This window comes from Canis lupus, chromosome 11 (assembly GCF_003254725.2).
Source record: "Canis lupus dingo isolate Sandy chromosome 11, ASM325472v2, whole genome shotgun sequence".
NCBI lineage: Eukaryota > Metazoa > Chordata > Mammalia > Carnivora > Canidae > Canis > Canis lupus.
The window spans coordinates 14,967,402-14,988,335 of NC_064253.1; the positions used below are offsets into that span (position 1 = coordinate 14,967,402).

Here is a 20,934-nt window from a genome sequence, read left to right on the forward strand (position 1 = left end):
AGAATAACATCTCCTGCCAACAGCACTAAATCAACAAGTATTTCTCAGGCAGTACAGCACTAGAAATCTGGTGGTAAATAAAATAAGGGTGGCCCATTTCTTATGTTGCTCAAATCAGAGGAAGACACACATCAACAGGATTTTGAGCGTCTTGCGTAGGGGAGGACTGGGCACAGGTAAGTGGAGCAAAGGGAGTCAGCCCAGCCTCCAAGTGGTAAAGCAAGGCCAGAGGAAAGGCAGTTCACAGCACAAAAAAAGAAATCGTAATTATGTGACCTGATAAAAGTGTTAGCTAACTCTACTGCCTCTATTGCCATAATCATATTGCAATATGTAAATGTCTTGGACCAACAGGTTGCACACTTTCGACTTACACAACATCATATGTCACTTACATCTCAATAAAAATAATACTTTTAAAAAGGAATGAAAGAGAAGAGCTGAGTGTGAGGCAAAAGGGCAACAAAGAGAGAAGGAGCTAGAACCCAATGTTGAAGAAATAGCATTTTGCTCTTCTCTGTGGAAGGGAAGAACACATTCCAAACTGGCAAAAGAACCCTGGAGGACACAGAGGGGGAGGAAGAACAAGGAAATGAGGCAGAGGCAGATACACTTTCCTCAAAGAGTAAAAAGGAGAGTCAGAAGCTTAATTTTGTCCCAAGTTGTGAATGAAATAAAACACCATCCAGAAATAACATCATCCTGATTTCTCTTCCTGTCAGAAATAGGATCCAGTTGATGCAAACTCTGAGTTAGTAGTTACTCTCAACATGCCACCTTTGGAGAGCAAAAAGTATTCATTTCTCCTTTGTGGCTGTGCATCACCCTCACCACCCCAGCTCTGCCCACTGAACCTTGCGTGATTCCACACTACCCACCATCCAGAGACAAATCCAATTCCAAATCAGTCATTTACATGAACATGAATTCAACAAGGAGGCTCACTCTAAAATGAGGAAGAAAGGCCGACAAAGGCTGTATAAGTCACTAAATGCTTCACAGCACGTTGCACCAAAATTTCACCTCTTAAAACCATGCGCATTCACTACCTCACACAGCTATCTGTGGGTTTTGATCTGGAAGTAAAGAACTTTGTGGTTCTAGCTCAGGGACTCCTGTGAGGTTGCAGCCAGCTTTCAACCAAGTCTGCAAACACCCAAAGGCTTGACTGGGGCTGGGGGGTGGGGAGGGAGGTGCATTTATTTCTAAGTGACTCACTCACACACATGGTGGGTTAGCGCTAGTGTCTGCCGGAGGCTTCAGTTCTTCTCCACTTGGATGGAGGCTGTTTACAATGTGGCAGCTGGCTTCTTCCAGAGGGAGTGATTCATGAGCCAGGATCCTGAAAGACACAATGTCCTTTATGACCTATTTCAGAAAATACACCACCATTTTTGCAAGATCTTATGGTTAACAGGTCAGCCCTGTGTGTTCAGTATAGAAGGGGACCCTACAAGGGTGAGAATACCAAGAGAGGGGGAGGGATTATTTGGAGCCATCTTAGAGGCTGGTAACCACAAGAGCTGTGGGGTGACACCAAAGCTGACACCTATTTCTAATCTGAAAGTAGTGTATGCTGAAAGGACAGAAGGCTTAGAGTTGCACGGGCCTGTATGTGATCACAGTGCTGGCACGTTCTGTGTCACCTGAGTCCAGTCACCTGAACTTTCTAAACCTCAGCTCTCTCTTTTGTAGGATGGAAAAGTAGTACCTACATTTGAAGACTGTTTTGAGGATTAGGTATGGATAACATATTGTCCCTGGTGAATACAAGCATTGGAGAATGTTTAACTATTATAGTTACAAAGTAGGTGAAATGTTACCATAGCAACACAGTTGGAAGTCTTTACCCACACAACCCTGTGTCAACTCTAAGGGTTTTTTTTTTTTTTTCTTTATCCTCATATATTCTTGTATAACTTATAAATGACTTAAAGCTAAACACAGGGTGGGGGCAGTACATAAACCTAAAATAACACATATTTCTGTTTATATATTTGAACAGATGTAGAAACCATGAAAACTTTAAGATCTAAACTTTAAGTGGTTCCTCCTTACAGCACTGTACTCCAAACAGTTGTCAGGCTATTGCATTTTTCCCATATGGCTGAAGTTCATATTATGATGACCTTAAAGGAACATGAAAATAAGGTAATAAAGGTCAAAAAAGTATTGAGTTCAGGAGTTTTCTCAAAATTACAGTTTTTCTGGGGAAAAAAATATGATTAAAAAAAACACAAGTGTAAGTGGTCAAATTGTGCCTCATGTCAAAATGAAACATTTTTTCAACAGGGCGACTGGTTTATCAGGTTAAAGTATGTTCTTTACTCAGGAATTTGAGAATTTGGGCTATGCCTTTGATGCAAATTTTGCTTCTTCCCAAGTAAAATCAGAGTGAAAACACTATGAAAAGAAGCTTCTTCATGTCTGTACTCAGAATATTAACTCTCTAAATTCATGTACCCAAAGGTTAAGCAGAAAGAGCCCAAGCCTGGCTCTGACAGGCTTCTGTGACATGCAACAAATCACTGACCCACTCCTTTTCCTCGTCTCACAAAATGGAGAAATCTACCATTAAGAGGATTTTTCCAGACAATGGAAAAATTAAAGGGAGGGGAAAAAATACAATGAGGAGAGATAGATAGATAGGTAGATAGATAGATAGATAGATAGATAGATAGATGATTTTTTTTTTTAATTATAAGCTTCTTCTGGGAAAAAAGTGAATTCTTTTCAGGGATTACTTTATTCTTATGAAATTTAAAATTTACTTTAGTTACTATCTGAAGTGGTGGATTTACCACAAAGCTAATGAAGCTGAACTTTCAGGCTGATCACTTGAATTAACCTCTTCTAATTCATATTTTCTATCTGCACCTAATTATCAATTTTTTTTCTAAAAGAAGTCTCATATCATATAAACTATAAGCCCTCCAAAACTGAATCTGCCCCAGTAGCTGCTGTTAACAGAAATACACATTTTTTTAAATTTATTTATTTATGATAGTCACACAGAGAGAGAGAGAGAGAGGCAGAGACATAGGCAGAGGGAGAAGCAGGCTCCATGCACCAGGAGCCCGACGTGGGATTCGATCCCGGGTCTCCAGGATCACGCCCTGGGCCAAAGGCAGGCGCTAAACCGCTGCGCCACCCAGGGATCCCTTGAAATACACATTTTTCAACCAAGACTAATTCTCAAATATTATCATTGGTGCTTCATCATATCAGGAAATGAGATAATATCCTACTAGAATCTTAACAAATCTATACTGGAAGGTACAGTATGAATGCATACTTCCAAAATGACTGATTCCTAGAATACATGGAAAGAAAACATAACCTCTACATGCATATGTTATTTTTTGGAACATTCATATTTTCATTTATACAGGATGATCACATTACATGAACCGTATAATTCATGAATCATATATAACATTTAATGTAGAATTTAATTTTAGTGTAAAACATAGATAAAGGTGGTATTTTTATTTTCTTTCTTAAAGGAGAAGAAAAATATTATTGAATCTTTTATTTATCTATATTATATCCCACATTTTGGGAGTTTTGAAGAAATACAGATTCCTGAAATTCAAAAGTTGCTGTACCAATAATAATTCCTCTCTGAGCTGAGAAGTACCATAGAACAGTAGTTAAGAACAGCGGCAACATGGGGCGCCTGGGAGACTCCATTGGTGAGCATCTGATTCTGGGTTTCAGCTCAGGTCCTGATTTCAGGTCCTGAGATCGAGCCCCGCTTTGGGCTCCTCTGTGTGGAACCAGTTTGTCCCTCTCCTTCCCCGACTTGCACACATGTGCACTTTCTCTTTCTCTCTCTCAAACATATAAATAAATAAAATATTTTAAAAAGAAGAATGAAATAGAGAGATAAAGAAGAAAGAAAGAAAGAAAGAAAGAAAGAAAGAGAAAGAGAGAAGAAAGAAAGAAAGAAAGAAAGAAAGAAAGAAAGAAAGAGAAAGAAAGAGAGAGAGAGAGAGAAAGAAAGAAAGAAAGAAAGAAAGAAAGAAAGAAAGAAAGAAAGAAAGAAAGAAAAAGAATAACTAGGCTGACATGGGGTCCCATCTCATTGAAGTGGTTTGGCAAGTCTGTACTTCATTTCTGCTTCTCTTAAAGGAGGGGTAAGAGCTCCTATCTCATGAGTTCCCATAGGGATTGAATGAGTTACCCTACTCATGAAGTGTTTGGAAACTGATCTAGCATAGGCGAGCCCTGCATACGTGTTATTTACAACACTTTAGGCTGATTTCTATATTTTACTCCCTGGTCATTCTTCCACTTCCATGACAACGTTGTGCTTTAGATAATGTACTAAATTGCCTCGTTTCCACTGGAAAAGACAGTGTGATACATCTCGATATTCCCCAAAGGTATTATATAGCCTTCTGTCCTTTAGCAAGGGTGGGAGTAATCTCTAAGAGTTTTTTTGGATTGAAAATTAATCTAGAAATAGCTAAAACAGGGAACCATTTAGCTGTATTTAAATGTTTCATGGCATAGGTTTACTATGTGTTGTTGTTTTTTTTTTCAAAAGGGTTTTAATTATTTGCTGAATTGTCCACAGTAGGAAACCTAATTATGAATTAAAAGGCACAACTCTATTGGAAGGTGCCTCCTTTGTCAGCTTGTAGGAGTAGCTGACTGAGAAGCTGACTTGACTTTGAACTTTCAACAAACTTTCTGGGTTTCCAATAATGAAACAGAGTGTGTTTTATGGTGGCCCTAAACTACTCTGTACATGCAAACACTAAATGATCAGGTCATTAATATGTAAGTTCTGAGGTAATGCCATAAAGCATGGTAAATATTTAATGGAAATATCAAACCACCTTTCTTAATTCTTATACCTGAATGATAGGGAAGTTTTGTTAATTTCCTTGTAATTCTATAAATAGCGCTTAATTAATGATAAGTAAGAAAAAGAACACATTGTGATGAAACATTCACTCACGCTGATACCGGTTTTTGGTCTCTTATTTGGATCCCAAAAAGCAAAAGCATTGTTCATTCTCGAATTAAAAAGAAATAAACACTATGGGAACACTATGGGCCTATTAGATTTTCCCATGGTTCCAAAGGCTATATAACCATAAGCAAACCTGTAGTTTTATACAACTTTTGCAGCTCTTCAAAATGCATGGTGAAGAGCAGAGTGATGACAATAGTTCTGTTAGGTAATTCTTGGTATGGGCCAGCCTTGCTTCCACAATCCTGTCATAAAAATGACAACAACTTAACACTTATTATATGCCTCCTCTGTGCCAGGTACAGTACTAAGCCCTTTTCACAAATTAGCTAATTCAAACTTCACAATAACCTTATGAAATAGGAACTATTATTACTGCATTTCCCAGTGAGAAAAACTGAGGTTTAAAAAAAATGAAGTACTTAATTCCCAAGATATAAGAGTTGCATCTTAAGACTCTAAATCCCGGGGATCCCTGGGTGGCGCAGCGGTTTGGCGCCTGCCTTTGGCCCAGGGCGCGATCCTGGAGACCGGGGATCGAATCCCACGTTGGGCTCCCTGTGCATGGAGCCTGCTTCTCCCTCTGCCTCTGCCTCTCGCTCTCTCTCTCTCTCTCTCTCTGTATGACTATCATAAATAAATTAAAAATTAAAAAAAAAAAAGACTCTAAATCCCATGTTCTTCCTACTTGACTATGCTCCATCTCTTGTAATCCTTAATCTCCTTCCATTGTGGAGTAACAGAATTGGGCTAATGGATGTAGACCTTCTAAAGTAAGTGCAGTGCTTGATATCTGATGTGAGAGTTAGATGTGACACCAAAAGCATAAGCTACAAAAGAAATAATAGTAAATTGGTTCTCATCAAAGTTAAACAGAAAAGACACCACTAAGACAATGAAAGACAATCCACAGAATGGACGAGAATATTTGCAAATCATGTAACTGCTGAAGGTCTAGTATCCAGAATATGTAAAAATTTCATATAACTCAATAATGAAAAGATGATACATTTAAAAATAAGCAAAGGTGGGACACCTGGGTGGGTCAGTCAGTTAAGCATCTGACTTTTGATCTCAGTTCAGGTCTTGATCTCATGGTCATGAGTTTAAGCCCCACAGTGGGCAGCAAGCTTGGGGTGGAGCCGACCTAAAATTAATCAATCAATTAATTAATTAATTAATTTTTTAAAAAACAAGCAAAGGACATGAATAATTTTTTTTCTCCAAAGGTCTTTAAATGGCCAATAAGATGCAATAGGGTACTCAACATTCGTCATTAGGAAAAAGAAAAGTAAAACCATGAGGAGGTACCTCTTCACACTTACTAGAATGACTAAAACAGACCAAAAAAATAACATGTTTGGCAATCATGCAGAGGAATTGGAACCTTCCTACAAAGTTGGTGAAAATGTAAAATGGGGGGACTTCTTTGCAAAACAGCTTAGCAGTTCTTCAACAGATTAAACATAGAATTATAATATGACCCAGCAATTCCACTCCTAAATATATGCCCAAGGAATTAAAAACCCACGTCCATGCAAAAACCTGTACGTGAATATCCATAATAGCTATCAAGTGAAAACAGCCCAAATGTCCATCTAGTGACAAATAAAATGTGGCATGACCACAGAATGGAATATTAATTGGATAAAAGAAAAAGAAATGAAGTACTATTCCATGCCACAACACGAATGAAAGAAATTAGTCACAAAAGGCCACATGACTTCATTTAAATAAAATGTCCAGAATAGGCAAACCTACAGAGATAAAAGTAGATTTGTGGTTCCCAGGGGCTAGGAGAAAGTACAATGAGATTGAGTACTAATGGTTACAGGGTCTCTTTTTGTAGTGATGAAAATGATCTGGAATTAATGGTGATAGTTGCACAACTCTGAACTATTAAATTGGAGACCTTGAAAGAGTAAATTTCATGGTATATGAATTGTTTGAACAAAACTTTTATTTAAAAAAAAGCAAAAAAAAAAAAAAAAAAAAAAGCTAATGAAAGACCTCCAAAAATCATCCCTTTAAAAAAAAAAAAAAAACTCATGTTCTGTAAGTACATGGCATAAAAATAAATTTTCTATGACCAACAAATTGGTCTCCTGATTTTCAAAAGGAATAACACATTTTTATTAAACTAGATATGATAAATCAGTATTTTCTTTATTTGCCACTTAACTTCTTGAAAACATTGCCCTTTTATCTTTTCACTGAAACTGTGCCAGGTTAAGGTAAAGATGTGGAGAATAAGTACTCCAAGAAAGGGTTTGTGCCAGAGATCCGTAAGACCATCCCACACAGAGATTCAGTAGAAGCACTCACAGAACTCAGCATATGGTAGTACACAAAGCTAAGATTTACTACAGTGACATATTATATTGGGTCATGATGCAGGTAGAACCTGGGGTGAATCCATGTACAGGCTTCCTTATGCCTTTTCTCTCCTATGAAGGGTCGCATAGGATACCCACTTCCCTCAGCAAGAAAAATGTAACAGGTATATAATGTTTCTGACCACAGAAGCCCATTCGAGAGGCAGGATCCATGGTTTTTACTGGAGGCTAGTTACATAGGCACCCTCTGCCCAGACATACTCCAAATTTAATCTCCCAGAAGGAAAGCAGATTTTGAACCTAAATCCTATTGCTTTGAACCTAAATCCTATTGCTTTCACAGCATAGGCCCAATGAGTGATAATGAAACTAGGAAAAGTGGAAACCTCCCCAAAACCTAAGTTCCCAAATATCAGCTTGCAAACACGCCTTTCTAAGAAGACCCGTGTCGGGCTTGCTACAGTAACTCTATTCTGCACAGGGCTGGGAAACCAAGACTTCAGAACTACCATCCAAGGATACACAGATTCTTGAGGGAAAGACAAGGAGGAAGGACTAAGAGGCTGTGGAATAGGCTTTGCAGGGTTTCAAGACCAAGGGAACTGTAAGGTTTGGCTCCTAGATCGAAAGTCTACTGACATCCATGACCCAGGAAAAGTTGATCTGATTCAAGGAATAGCCTCAGGGCCAGTTAGGCCTGATCACTTTGAAGTGATTGCAGGATTTCCAAGCTTCACTCCTAGCTACTACCACCACCATGGTCTTCCACTCCCCAGTCCTCCAGGTGAAGGCACCTCCCTTAGTGCTTTCCTGGAATCAGCTGGCATGTCTTTCGCAGGAGCAATAAAAGGACAGAGATAAAGTGCAAAGGTCCCTGACTTTTACCTTTCACTGGTGGTATTTAAGAAAGAATCCTTAGAGATGTACAGATGTTGAAATGGTTATCACCAAAACAGAGCTCATGACATACCAGTGAAGTGCTTAGTAGCCAAGGTACCCCGTAGCCCAGATGTAAAGATCACAGAAGCCATCCTGAGACTTAAACTCTAAATGGGAGGAACCTCATTTCAGTCTTTTCTCTACTGCCAATGTTTAGTAAGAACTTATCTCATGGAAGACTAGAAGAATCTACTTGCTGTCTCAACTCTTTTGGGAGCCAGTAACTACCACAAATCAACTAGAAGATATTTGAAAAATAAAGTGGAAGGGATGTGTTTTTTTCCTAGAATATGCTTCTGTTACATAAGAATTGTTTAACTTTGACCAGTGACTTAACAAAATCTATCACTACAGGGCAGGACTCAAAGCACATGCCATCCAAGAAAACGATTAAAGCTTCTGTTTTCTCTTCTACTTTCTACTTTCTCTTACCTCTCTCTTTTATCACAGTTCCCCATTTTCCTTTTACTTTTTTTTCACCCATTAGCCTCCTCTCCCTCTCCCCCTTCCCACCACTCCCATCTCCCCCAAACAATTAGAAACTGACTATAATTTCAAAGGGTTAAAATATCTGCAGCTAATTATTTTATTTACAATTTCGTTTCTCTGATGACCCAGATGTAAGAGGGTATCTCTCTAACGGATGATGTCTAATAGAGATGCTCATGTGTTAGCACACGTGTGTACCTGCATCTTCCACATTAAAAGTTCTTTAAATGGTACTTCCGTAAATATTAAAGTTCATGAAAATCAGTAAATCTTTTTTTGCCAAGTTGTACTTTTAGCCCCGTGAAAAAATAGATTGCAAGCAAGTTCTTAGTTAGCAGCCGCCTTTCAAAATCTTCAGAGCTCTGGGATCCCTGGGTGGCGCAGCGGTTTGGCGCCTGCCTTTGGCCCAGGGCACGATCCTGGAGACCCGGGATCGAATCCCACATCAGGCTCCCGGTGCATGGAGCCTGCTTCTCCCTCGGCCTATGTCTCTGCCTCTCTCTCTCTCTCTCTCTCTCTGTGACTATCATAAATAAATAAAAATTTAAAAAAAAATTAAAAAAAAAAAACAAAATCTTCAGAGCTCTGCCTTAAAGATGAGGCAGCCACATAGGGAAATCAGAGTTTCCCAGAATCAGACTGGGAGCACCAATGATTGGCTCAATGGAGAGGGAAGAGACATTCCTGGCAGAGATCGGTCACCCAGGGAGGGACCCTGTATCTAACTCTCCAGGTTTTATCTTCACAAAGAGTCAAACTGTCTTGAATATAAGAAAGCCAACTTAGATACAAGCCACAACTGATGAACCATTAGCAGGTAAACCTGTCTCCGAGATAATAATAGCCTTCCAAATCATTTGCCTTATATGGAGGCAGAGTTTTACTAGGACTAAAAGAGAAGTTTTCTCTGAAAAGCTGAAAAAATGGCTTCCTTCAAAAAAAATTAAAAAGTTAATTTGGTATCAAGTAGCTTAAGTAGACTTAAGTAACACTCCTCTGAGTGTCAGGCCTTCCCTGAACCATCAGGGGTTCTGACAGCATGAGTGAACAGGCAGATCCAGTCAGCTATGCAAGAACTAGAGCTATTAGTCTGTGGAAGAAAGCTCAGAAGCCAGGTCAGGAGAGTAGGGCATAAGAGTCAACTCAGATATTTAAAGATTTGTCATGTGGTAGAGTCAGTATACATGGCCGGAGGGCTAAGAAGGAATAACTAGGAGAGAAGAGATGACATTCCAACCATTATAAAAGAGAACTCGGAACAATCAGAATTCCCAAGAATGAACTGGGCTGCTGTGGATGATAATGAGTTCCCTGTAGCCAGAGGTATTCAAGTCTTTGATAGATTCCATCAACATTCTGCATTCCTTTATCAAGTGTTCAGTCTAGAGGCTCAACACTGGCTACACAGAGGTGAATGAAATAGTTATGATTCCTGCTTTTATCCAATTTAGAGTCTGGTGAGGTAGTTGGCTCAGGGGTAGCCTGTTGGGGGAATGGCTAGAGGGGACTCAAACATACAACCAGATAGGACGTGTCAAGTTTTTCCGCATCTCAAGAAACATTCCATGAAACAAACCCATGGATTTTTCTACATTTGCAGAGTCCCAAATATTTTTTCTTGCAAAGAATGAGCCAGCCAGATTAATAACTCTTAGTTATGAAACAGTTTACAACTAGCTAGCTTATAGAATATCTGGGAGACTATTAGGATTAGGGCTTTAAAATTTTAACTGTAGGTCTCCAAAGTACCTTAATGAAAAAGCCTCAAATCCATTTTCCTAAAGTGAGCTCTTAGAATCATCCTTTTACTCTTGGAGACAATTCTTATACCTTAGATGCTTTATAGTTAGAAGATACTTTGCCTTTGGAAAAATGGAATGACAGTGCTTTACAATTAGGAACAGAACATTCGGCTGGTATACACTGAAGAAACATACGAAAAAGGATTCTTTTTAAGGGTTCACATTTATTCTCAGAATTAATTCCTTAACACACAAAGCTGATTAAGTACAATCTATTCTTGCCTATTAGTTATAATTAGTGAAGTTCATCTTCTAATCATCAGCACATTTCAAGATATGATCATTTACCTTAATCTTAATTTCACAACTATGATCTTAGACTGAATCACACAATGATTTGGAAAAATTAACTATTGTAGTTCTAAGGCCCCTTCAAGTTTGCTCACTTGACCAGGGGCAGATGTGAAAAGCTCTGGGAAAATTCTAGGAAGTTCGCTTTAGTGAACCTCCCAGAATAGCTCCAAGCAACACAGAATTCACAAACACGTCTTCATGGAAAATAAACTGGCACTAACAAAAGTTCCTTTCACTTCTACTTTTTTTTTTTTTTTGTAAGCTTGTTTTAAACACTAAGACTAATCCAAAAAATCTATTAACAAACTACATATTGATCAATACTAGAATGCTAAAAGTTTAAAAAACAAGAAAAAGAACAATGTTAATGACTGAAAAGTCATAAGCAGAAGGACAGAACTTGCTACTCAGTTTCCAGAACAAGAGGGAATGCTTTATAGAAACTTCTAAAATACAGATCTGTTTTACCTAGTACTTAAAGAGAAAGGTTTACCGTCAAATAGAACAAGGAGACTTTATATTATTATACAGTTTTCTAACCATATTCTTGAGCAGATCATATCTCTGCTGCCGGTTAGGCTCAGACAATTAAATACTGAGATAATTCTAGGACCCCTAGTCATACACACACACAAGATCAGAAATGTATAAATCACAGAAATAAGATAATAAGGATCATGGGGCTAACAGTAAATTGGCAAGTTTCCAGTTCATTGTTAGGCTTTCAAATTCTAACAAAACACACTGGGTGGCTTACTTAGGAAGGGTCACTATTTCCTAACAGTGGAACCAGTTAGAGAGAAAATCAAAAGTGTAGGTGGGGGTCCTTGAATAGGGAGGGTTTCAGGCCCAACCCTGTCCCAGGAAACCCTGTTTCCTCTGGTGTTTTCTTTTTCTTTTCTTTCTTTTTAAAAGATTTTATTTATTTATTCATGAGAGACACACAGAGAGAGGTAGAGACATAGGCAGAGGGAGAAGCAGGCTCCTTGTAGGGAGCTGGATACGGGACTCAATCCCCTGACCTGGAATCAGGCCCTGAGCCAAAGGCAGACTCTCAACCACTGAGCCACCCAGGCATCCCTCCCTGGATGTTGTCGATTGCATCTTGCTTTTTCCTCTATCTGTGGGGCTTCTGCCAATACCTCCACTGGGGCTCCAGGCATCCAAGTGCCTTCCTATCGCCCCACCCCAAGTGGAAAGAAGTCTCTCCAAGTATGACAGTTCTTTCAGGCAACTCAGAAAGCCTGGCTTCATGAACAAGAAATTTACTAATAAAATGTGCAGCTAATGAACCTAAAAGCTGGCAAAGCCAGGAAGCGCTGGTGAATTGTCACCGGGAAAGATGTCCTCAGCCTTCTGCTCAAAGGAGGCGATTCTCCTCTATCTCCAAGTGGGATCCGTGCTGCTCAAGAACCCATCCAGCGCATTTTGAGACTAGGACCGCCTTCATTGTTTTCTTCTATGAGGCATAATCCTCTATGAGGCACTTCAGGTCCACAATCTCCCACCAGCGAATCTGAGGCAGAAACAGCTCTGAAAACCACACAACTTTTATAACTTTGCTAGTGGAATCTGAACTGAAGTGATGTGAGACTCAAAGCAACAGCTATTTATCCAAAGAGCTCCCTGTATCCAAAACATATCTGGCCCTATGGGTTTTGGATCAAGGCCTGTGAATCTGTAGTAGCTTCAAAATTAATTCCAGAGTTTTCCTTCACCATTTCCCTCAGGAGGCTGAATTAATTATACAGGAGGATATTGCGGCTAAAATTGAAAAAGTCACATACAGAAATTAGAAGTCCTCATAATTTAGTGGGGAATTTAATGGGAGGGGAGTACTTTTACAGAGCCAGGGGTTAGGGTAGAGTCTCCCCCAAAGCCCTACAGAAGACAATATTTACCCCTTAGCAGTCTCATCTCTTTGTATACCTTTGGCTAATATTCACCCAGGAAGGAGAGTACATAGAGGGAAATCCATTCCTGAATTCAGTGAGGAGTTCACCATACGGTAAGAACTGCCTTCAGTCTACAAACAGTTTTTAAAATGATGATCTGATTCCCTAAAGAAGCCGAAGAAGTTTGCTGACAGAGTAGCAAAAGCAATAGAATCCATAATATGGGATAAGCTCACTTTTATGAGCCAGTCTTGGAATCTAAATTCTTTTCACATTACTCTTTATATGAATAAATGTATTCCACATACAAAATGCCACATGGAACACAATGCATTTCTAAGTTGCACCCTAGCTGTAATATGTGGTGTTCCTCTAAGGGTCATCATTTATTGTCCAAGAAATAGTTATCGGGCACTTATAACAGGTTCTAGGCAGGGAAAGTTCAACAAGAGACAATGAACCAGTCCTCACACTGTTCAGATGCTAGAAGAAAAAGACAACAGGGAAAAAATGTAATACAGATTAAAGTAAACTCCTCTCAACGTAAAATCAAGACTCAATAAAGTTGCAGTTGTAACTCTACATCCAAAGTCTCCTATGATGAGTTTCTTCTTATTTAGAAGCAGCTGCAAATTTTCTGATACAGAGTAGGACAAACCCAAAATTTCACACTGAGCAATATAAAAGTCTCCAAACCTTCACAAGTGTAAGAAGTTTTCCAATTGCATCTATTTACCTGTAAGTTCTATTAGTAAGGAAGAGGCTATCTGGAAAAGAACAAATTACTAAAGTTCTCAGCAGAATAGGCATCATTTTCCCAAAAGTTAGACACAGAACTCTGAATCTTAAAACAGGGAGGCTTGGGTGGCTCAGTGGTTGAGCGTCTGCCTTTGGCTCAGGGCATGATCCCAGGGTCCTGGGATTGAGTCCCCCATCGGGCTCTCTGCAGAGGGCCTGCTTCTCCCTCTGCCTATGTCTCTGCCTCTCTCTGTGTGTCTGTCATGAATAAATAAATAAAATCTTAAAAAAAAAAAAAAAGACTCTTAAAACAATAGTGCTGATGTTCATTTAAAAAATTCCCAACTTGGCCAAAAGAAGATGGAATGTTAATGTCTGATCTGATAGGTGAAATCCACATTTTTAGAAAACTTGTCTTAACATTCTACATACCAACCTTTTGAAAACAACAGTCCAGCACTATTAAAATGCCAAGATTAAAATTTCTAAGTGGAAACCAAAGAACAAAAAAAAAAAAAAAAAAAAAGAAAAGAAACCAAAGAACAAGAGCAACCTTCCCTGAAATCAGGAAATCCCAAGTATTCCACAACACAACCCAAGGAAACACAGCCTTGGACTTGCATGCATCCTTTTCAGGAGAGCAGTATTTGGTAGAGAGTCCATGTGAAGGCAAGCAAAAAGACCAAAGGCCTTACTTCTCCACATGGCAGCTCATAAGGGGAGTTGAAGTTACCAGTGTCAGCAGAAATGAGAAGCTGTAGGTAGAAAGCAGATAGAAGAATTACATGCTTGTCATCTTCGCCCAGATTATATCAACCACATGATACCAAGGACAGAAAGACAATCCATGCTTGATGTTAATCCCCTAAAGAAACAATAAAGAAATAACTAAGTCCTGAAATGAATTGGGGGCATATGCCACTCCCCTGTACTTTCAGATTTCTAAATGCAATGAGAAATCTCAGGAGACAGAAATGCCAGCCTGGAAAGCAATAACCAGGATCTTCAAGAGTAGCAGAATAAGGTCTGGGAGGTGTGGATTCTCTCCTTGCTGAGATCATTCACTGGGAAAATTTGACAATGTGGATAATGTGGAAGGTCATTAACTAGGAAAGTGAAATCAATCCTGTAGGCCTTTGTTCAGTGTGTTGAATTATGAAACACTAATCTTGGCACTAAAGGCAGAATTACAAAGGTGTGCAACACATCACTTCCATCTCATGGAGGAGGTAAGCCTCTACACAAATAACCATGAATTGAGTATTGTGTGGTATAATAACAAAAGCTAATTGTTAACACTGACAAGACATCCATTACATGCCACATCCCATTCTAAAGGGGCTTCCATGTTTTATTTCATTTCATTATCACAACCACTCCATGAGACAGGTACTATGATTCCGCTATATTTTACAGTGAGAAAACTGAAGCTCAGAGAAGTTGAATAACTTACCCAATGTCACAGAGCTCCCTGGTGGTATATCAGAGGTTTAAACCCAGGCTCCCGTGCCCACCACACAGTGTAGCATGCGAAGGATTCTAATTCTGTCTATGGTGAGTTATGGGGGCAGGATGAGGTAGGGAGTTGGGGAGAAGAAAAGAAGCAGCTCCCAGAAGAAAATGGCAATTGAGCTGTGTGGTTTCTAGATGAATGCAATATAATCTTCCACAAAATAATTGGGTCCCCTAGTCCTTGTCTCTGAGAAAAACTGATGAGTTTATCTCTCATGTCCCTTTGAATCTCTTAATCACTTAAGAATTCAGTATGTCACCTCTTATGACATCACCACAGACAGTATAAAAAGAGCAAGCTTTGGAACAAAACAAGTAACAGCTGTGTGGCATTAGGAGCCTTGCATACCATTTCTGAATCTTAGTTTCTTCATTGATACAATGAGACAATCTTCATAAGGTTGTTGTAGAGATTCAATAATCTATGTGCACTGCCTGGCACATAGGGGGCACTCGATTAAATTTAGTCTCTATTTCCCCCTTCCTTCTTTAATTGCATAAAATCTCAGTTCATGAACTCCCCTAAACCTTAGATGAGTGACTTTGATGTGTGATTGGCTACATATTAGTAGAATACCCTTTGGAGGGAGATGAAAAAAAAAATATTTGAGGCTATCTAATATTTCCTAAAAATAACTGCAAGGTTTTAATTTGCAATGTTTCCATTTTATATTACAACACCTTGTCCTTCTCTTGATCTCTTTCATCATACAACTCAACTACCTTACTGAACAGTCCCATGATAAACTGGAAACCAAGAGGTGAAGACACATACTATTTATAAGCCATGATTCATATGGCCTAGGAAGCTTCCGACATTCCTTAAGTTAGGCAAAAGTGCAAAGTTAAAAGAATGAAAAGCTTTGTAATGTTATAAACTGAAATAAATGCAAATGGAAGTGGGCAATAAAGCCCTACCCCAAAACACCTGCCATAATTTGAAGTTTTAATATCAAAGATTAAGACAAGATAGAGATCACGAGAGACGCCTGGGTGGCTCAGCGGTTGAGCGTCTGCCTTTGGCTCAGGTCGTGATCCCAGGATCCAGGATTGAGTCCCACGTCAGGCTCCCTGCATGGAGCCTGCTTCTCCCTCTGCCTGTGTCTCTGCCTTTCTCTCTCTGTCTCTCATGGATAAATAAATAAAATCTTAAAAAAGAGAGAGAGAGAGATCATGAGGCATACTGGTAGAAAAAAATATATTGATATCAAAGATTAAAAAAAAGTTTTTAAGTAGATGTTATGCTTCTTCTTTCATTAACTCAGAACACATTTGTTTTAACCTGTGCTGGCTCAAGAGATTTGAGACTTTTCTTCCCTTTTTACTTATTTTTAACTAAGGTTTAACTTACATATACTAAAGTGTACCAAACTTAAGTGTATACTCTGCTAATATATATGCAAACACCTATGTAACCATCTCCCAGATCAACATAGAGAACATTTCTAGCACCCCTGAACGTTTCTTACTTCCATTTCTGTTACCAAAAGGTAACCTCTATCCACACTTTTAAATACAGCACGTTAACAAGAATAGGCAATGACCAATGAAAAACTAAAGGAGTCCTAAACCTAATTTGTGTCTTCCGCTGTGTGCAACACTTTTTCATTACAAAGACTACTTCGGGGCAATTTAGTAACCAAGAGATATCCAAGGCTCTAAGGAATTCACTCACTGGCTAATAAAATGAAAGCCACAGCTTGAGACGTTCTTATTCTGGAAGAGTCAAAGGACCCATTTCTTAATTCTAGAGCAAACTGATTAAAGAAAGCATTGGGAGAATTAAGCCAGATTGTTTGCAAATTCAGTGTTAATATGAATGACTCCTAAGTGACTCAAATTCTGCTTTGTGGTTAGCCAAGCCAAGATAGGCAATAACCATGAGTCATTTAGAACCAAACTCTTGATTGGATCACAAAGCCATCAGCTGTGCACAGAGATGCCTCTGATTTGACATCAATGGAGCATGAACTTTGAGCTGTTTTCTGTGATAATTTGACATTCTTGCAAATATTTGTTTTGCAATACTTTTTTTTTCCAAATTTTTATTTAAACCCTAGTTAGTTAAACATACAATGCATATTGGTTTCAGGAATAGAATTCAGTGGTTCATCACTTACATATAACACCCAGTGCTCATTATAAGTGCCCTCCTTAATGCCCTTCACTCATTTAACCCATCCTCCTGCCCACCTCCCCTCCAGAAACCCTCAGTTTGTTCTCTATCGTTAACAGTTTCTTATGGTTTGTTTTCCTCTCTCCTTTTTTTCTTTTCCCCCTTCCTAAATATTCATCTGTTTTGTTTCTTAAGTTCCACATATGAGTGAAATCATATGGTATTTGCCTTTCTCTGATGGACTTGTTTCAGTTAACATAATACACTCCACCTCCATCCATGTCATTGCAAATGGCAAGATTTCATTCTTTTTGATGGTTGACTTATATTCCCTTGTATATACACCACATCTTCTTTATCCATAAGTTGATGGATTTTCATAGTTTGGCTACTGTTGATGAAGCTGCTATAAACATCTGAATGCATGTGCCCCTTCAAATTTGTATTTCTGTATCCTTTAGGTGAAAACCTAGTGGTACAATTGCTGGAATGTAGAGTAGTTCTGCTTTTAACTCTTTGAGGAATCTTCATACTATCTTCCAGAGTGGCTGTACTAGTTTGCATTCCCACCAATAGTGCAAGAGGGTTTCCCTTTCTCCAAATCCTCACCAATATCTGTTGTTTCTTGTGTTAATTTTAGCTATTCTGACAGGTGTGAGGTGATATCTTAATGTGGTCTTGATTTGTATTTCCTTTATGATGAATGATGCTGAGCATCTTTTCACGTGTCTTTTGTTTTCATGTTTCATGTCTTCGGAAAAATGTCTATTCATATCTTCTGCCTGTTTCTTAACTCAATTATTTGGTATTGGAGTATTTAGTTTGATAAGTTCTTTACAGATTTTGGATACTAACTCTTTATTAGATATGTCATTTGCAAATATCTTCTCTCATTCCCTAGGCTGCCCTCTAGTTTTGTTGTTTCCTTCACTGTGCAGAAGCTTTTTATCTTGATGACATCCCAATAGTTCACTTTTGCTTTTGTTTCTTGTGCCTCCAGTGACGTGTCTAGTGAGAAGCTGCTACAGCCAAGGTCAAAGAGGTTGTTACCTGTGTTCTCCTCTAGGGTTTTGATGGTTTTCTGTCTCACATTTGGGTCTTTCATCCATTTTGAGTTTATTTTTGTGTATGGCATAAGAACGAGGTCCAGTTTCATTCTTCTACATGTGGCTGTCCAGTTTTCCCAATACCATTTGTTGAAAAGACTGGCTTTTTCCATTGGCTTTTCTTTCTTGCTTTGTCGAAAATCAGTTGGCCATATAGTTGTGGGTCCATTTCTGGGCTTTATATTCTGTTCCATTGTGTCTGTTCCTCTGTGTCTGTTTTTGTGCCGGTACCATACAGTCTTGATTGCTACAGCTTTGTAACATAGCTGGAAGTCTAGAATCATGATGCCTCCAGCTTTGTTTTTCTTTTTCAGGATTGCTTTGGCTATTTGGAGTCTTTTGAAATATCATACAAATTTTAGGATTGTTTGTTCTAGGTCTGTGAAAAATGCTGGTAATACTTTGATAGGGATTGCATTAAGTGTAGATTGCTTTGGGTAGTATGGATATTTTAATAATGTTTGTTATTCCAACCCATGAGCATGAGATGCTTTTCCATTTTTTTCATGTCCTCTTCAATTTCTTTTATAAATGTTCTATGGTTTTCACTGTACAGATCTTTTACCTCTTTGGTCAGGTTTATTCCTAGATATCTTACAGTTTTTGGTGCAATTATAAATGGGGTCGATTCCTTCATTTCTTTTTCTGCTGCTTCATTATTGTTGTACAAAATGCTACAGATTTCTGTACATTGATTTTATATAATGTGACTTTACTGAATTCACATATTAGTTCTAACAATGTTTTGGTGGAGTCTTTCAGGTTTTCTGCATAGAGTATCATGTTGTCTGCAGATAGTGAGAGTTTAACTTCTACCTTGCAATTTGGATACCTCATCTCTTTTTTTTTTTGTCTGATTGCTGAGGCTAAGACTTCCAGTACTCTGTTAAATAGCAATGGCAATAGTGGATATTCTTGTCTTTCCTGACCTTGATGGAAAGGCTCTCAGTTTTCCCCATTGAGGATATTAGCTGTAGGTCTTTCCTATATGGCCTTTATGATGTTGAGGTATGTTTCATCTATCCTTATTTTGTTGAGGGTTTTTATGAAGAATGGATGCTGTATTTTGTCAAACAGTTTTTTGTATCCATTGAGAGGATTTTACGGTTCTTATCCTTTCTTTATTAATGTGGTATATCATGCTGATTGTTTGTGAATACTGAACCACCCAGGAATAAATCCCACTTAACTATGATGAGTAATTCTCTTAATGTGGGATGCTTGGGTGGCTCAGCTTGTACGTTTCTAGGAATTTGTTCATTTCTTCCAGATTGTACAGTTTGCTGGCATATAATTTTTCATAATATTCTCTTATAATTATATCCATTTCTGTGGTGTTGGTTGTGATCTCTTCTTTTTCATTCATAATTTTATATATTTGGGTCCTTTCTCTTTTCTTTTTGATAAGTCTGGCCAGGAGTTTATCAATTTTATTAATTCTTTCAAAGAACCAGCTCTTAGTTTCATTGATCTGTTCTAATTCACTCTTGTTTGTTTCTATGTTGTTTATTTGTGCTCTACTCTTTATTGTTTCCTTTATGCTGGCTTTAGGTTCTTTTTCTAGTTGTTTTCTAACTGTGATAATTTGTAATGTTAGGCTGTTTGAGACTTTTCTTGCTTCTTGAGGTAGACCTGCATTGCAACATACTTTCCTCTTAGCACCACTTTTGCTGTATCCCAAAGGTTTTGGCCCGTCATGTTTTCATTTTTACTTGCTTCCATTTATTTTTTATTTCTTCATTTCCTGGTTCACCCATTCATTGTTTAATAGGATATTCTTTAACCACCATGTATTTGTGGTCTTTCCAAGTTTTTTCTTGTGGTTGACTTCAAGTTTCATAGTGCTATGATCTGAAAATATTTTTTGCATTTATTCTGGTAACTTTCAGGTCATTTAGTAATAGCTGGGAATTCAATGAGTGATGGAGGGTAGTCTGCTGGGCAGCAAGGCAACGAGTCCAAGAGTTTGGTTCATGTTTAATCTAAAAACCTGAGCTAATACACTATAGTCAAACTATAGATTGACTGTCAATAAGTTTTCCAAACAGGGACACCTTTAAAAGGGTACCGTATTGTAAATAAGCCATGATAGTGGGACCAAATTAGGACTCCCTCAAGCAAATGAGAATGTATGGTCACCCTAGTGATCATTAGTCTCCACTCCATCAGAGTTCATATAGATTACCTCTTAATTCCAATGACTTCTTTACTATGAAACTAAAGCTGTTATGGTGGCAAAGACATTTGAGAGAGGAAAAAACCCAGGACACATGAGAGATTACAGATGAGATCTAGTAAGCTAAACATATCAATGTCACTGATCCAAGGATGGAGCCTTAGCTCCTGATACAAAGCTATCAGTTCGAAGGAGGTTGAAGGCTCACAGGGGAATAGACGTTACATCTTCTACAGCTTTAGTAATGCGTTCTAGCAAGTGACATAATACTCTACACAGTGTGGGTTGTTAATAAATAATGAGGGGTGATGAGCTAAGGGAGGGCATTAGCCCATTTGTTAAAATATTATTCTGGCCAATAATAAATGTGATGATGATAATCAATAGTTTAAATGAATTGAGTGCTCACTACATACCTGGCATACTATACTATTTCTTTTACATCCATTAGCTTTTTAAATTCCCCAGTTATCCTATAACATAGATTCTACTGCTATCCCATTCCTCCCACCCCACCCCACCCCCCCACCCCTGCCTCCTCAGATGA

At 38.5% G+C, this 20,934-nt stretch overlaps 1 protein-coding gene and 1 long non-coding RNA gene across 7 annotated transcripts in view; one reads left to right on the forward strand and one right to left on the reverse strand.

Moving 5' to 3' along the window:
• The window catches only part of LOC118350176 (uncharacterized), a 323,534-nt gene that overhangs the window by 293,096 nt on the left and 9,504 nt on the right, over positions 1–20,934 (reverse strand). For all 4 annotated transcript variants that reach the window (XR_007413936.1, XR_007413938.1, XR_007413937.1 and 1 more), the window contains exon 3: positions 1,223–1,342. This is a non-coding gene — a long non-coding RNA (uncharacterized LOC118350176). The remainder of the gene's footprint in view (positions 1–1,222; positions 1,343–20,934) is intronic.
• Positions 1–20,934, forward strand: part of GRAMD2B (GRAM domain containing 2B) — a 110,455-nt gene that overhangs the window by 9,261 nt on the left and 80,260 nt on the right. The gene's annotated exons all lie outside the window — the stretch shown is intronic.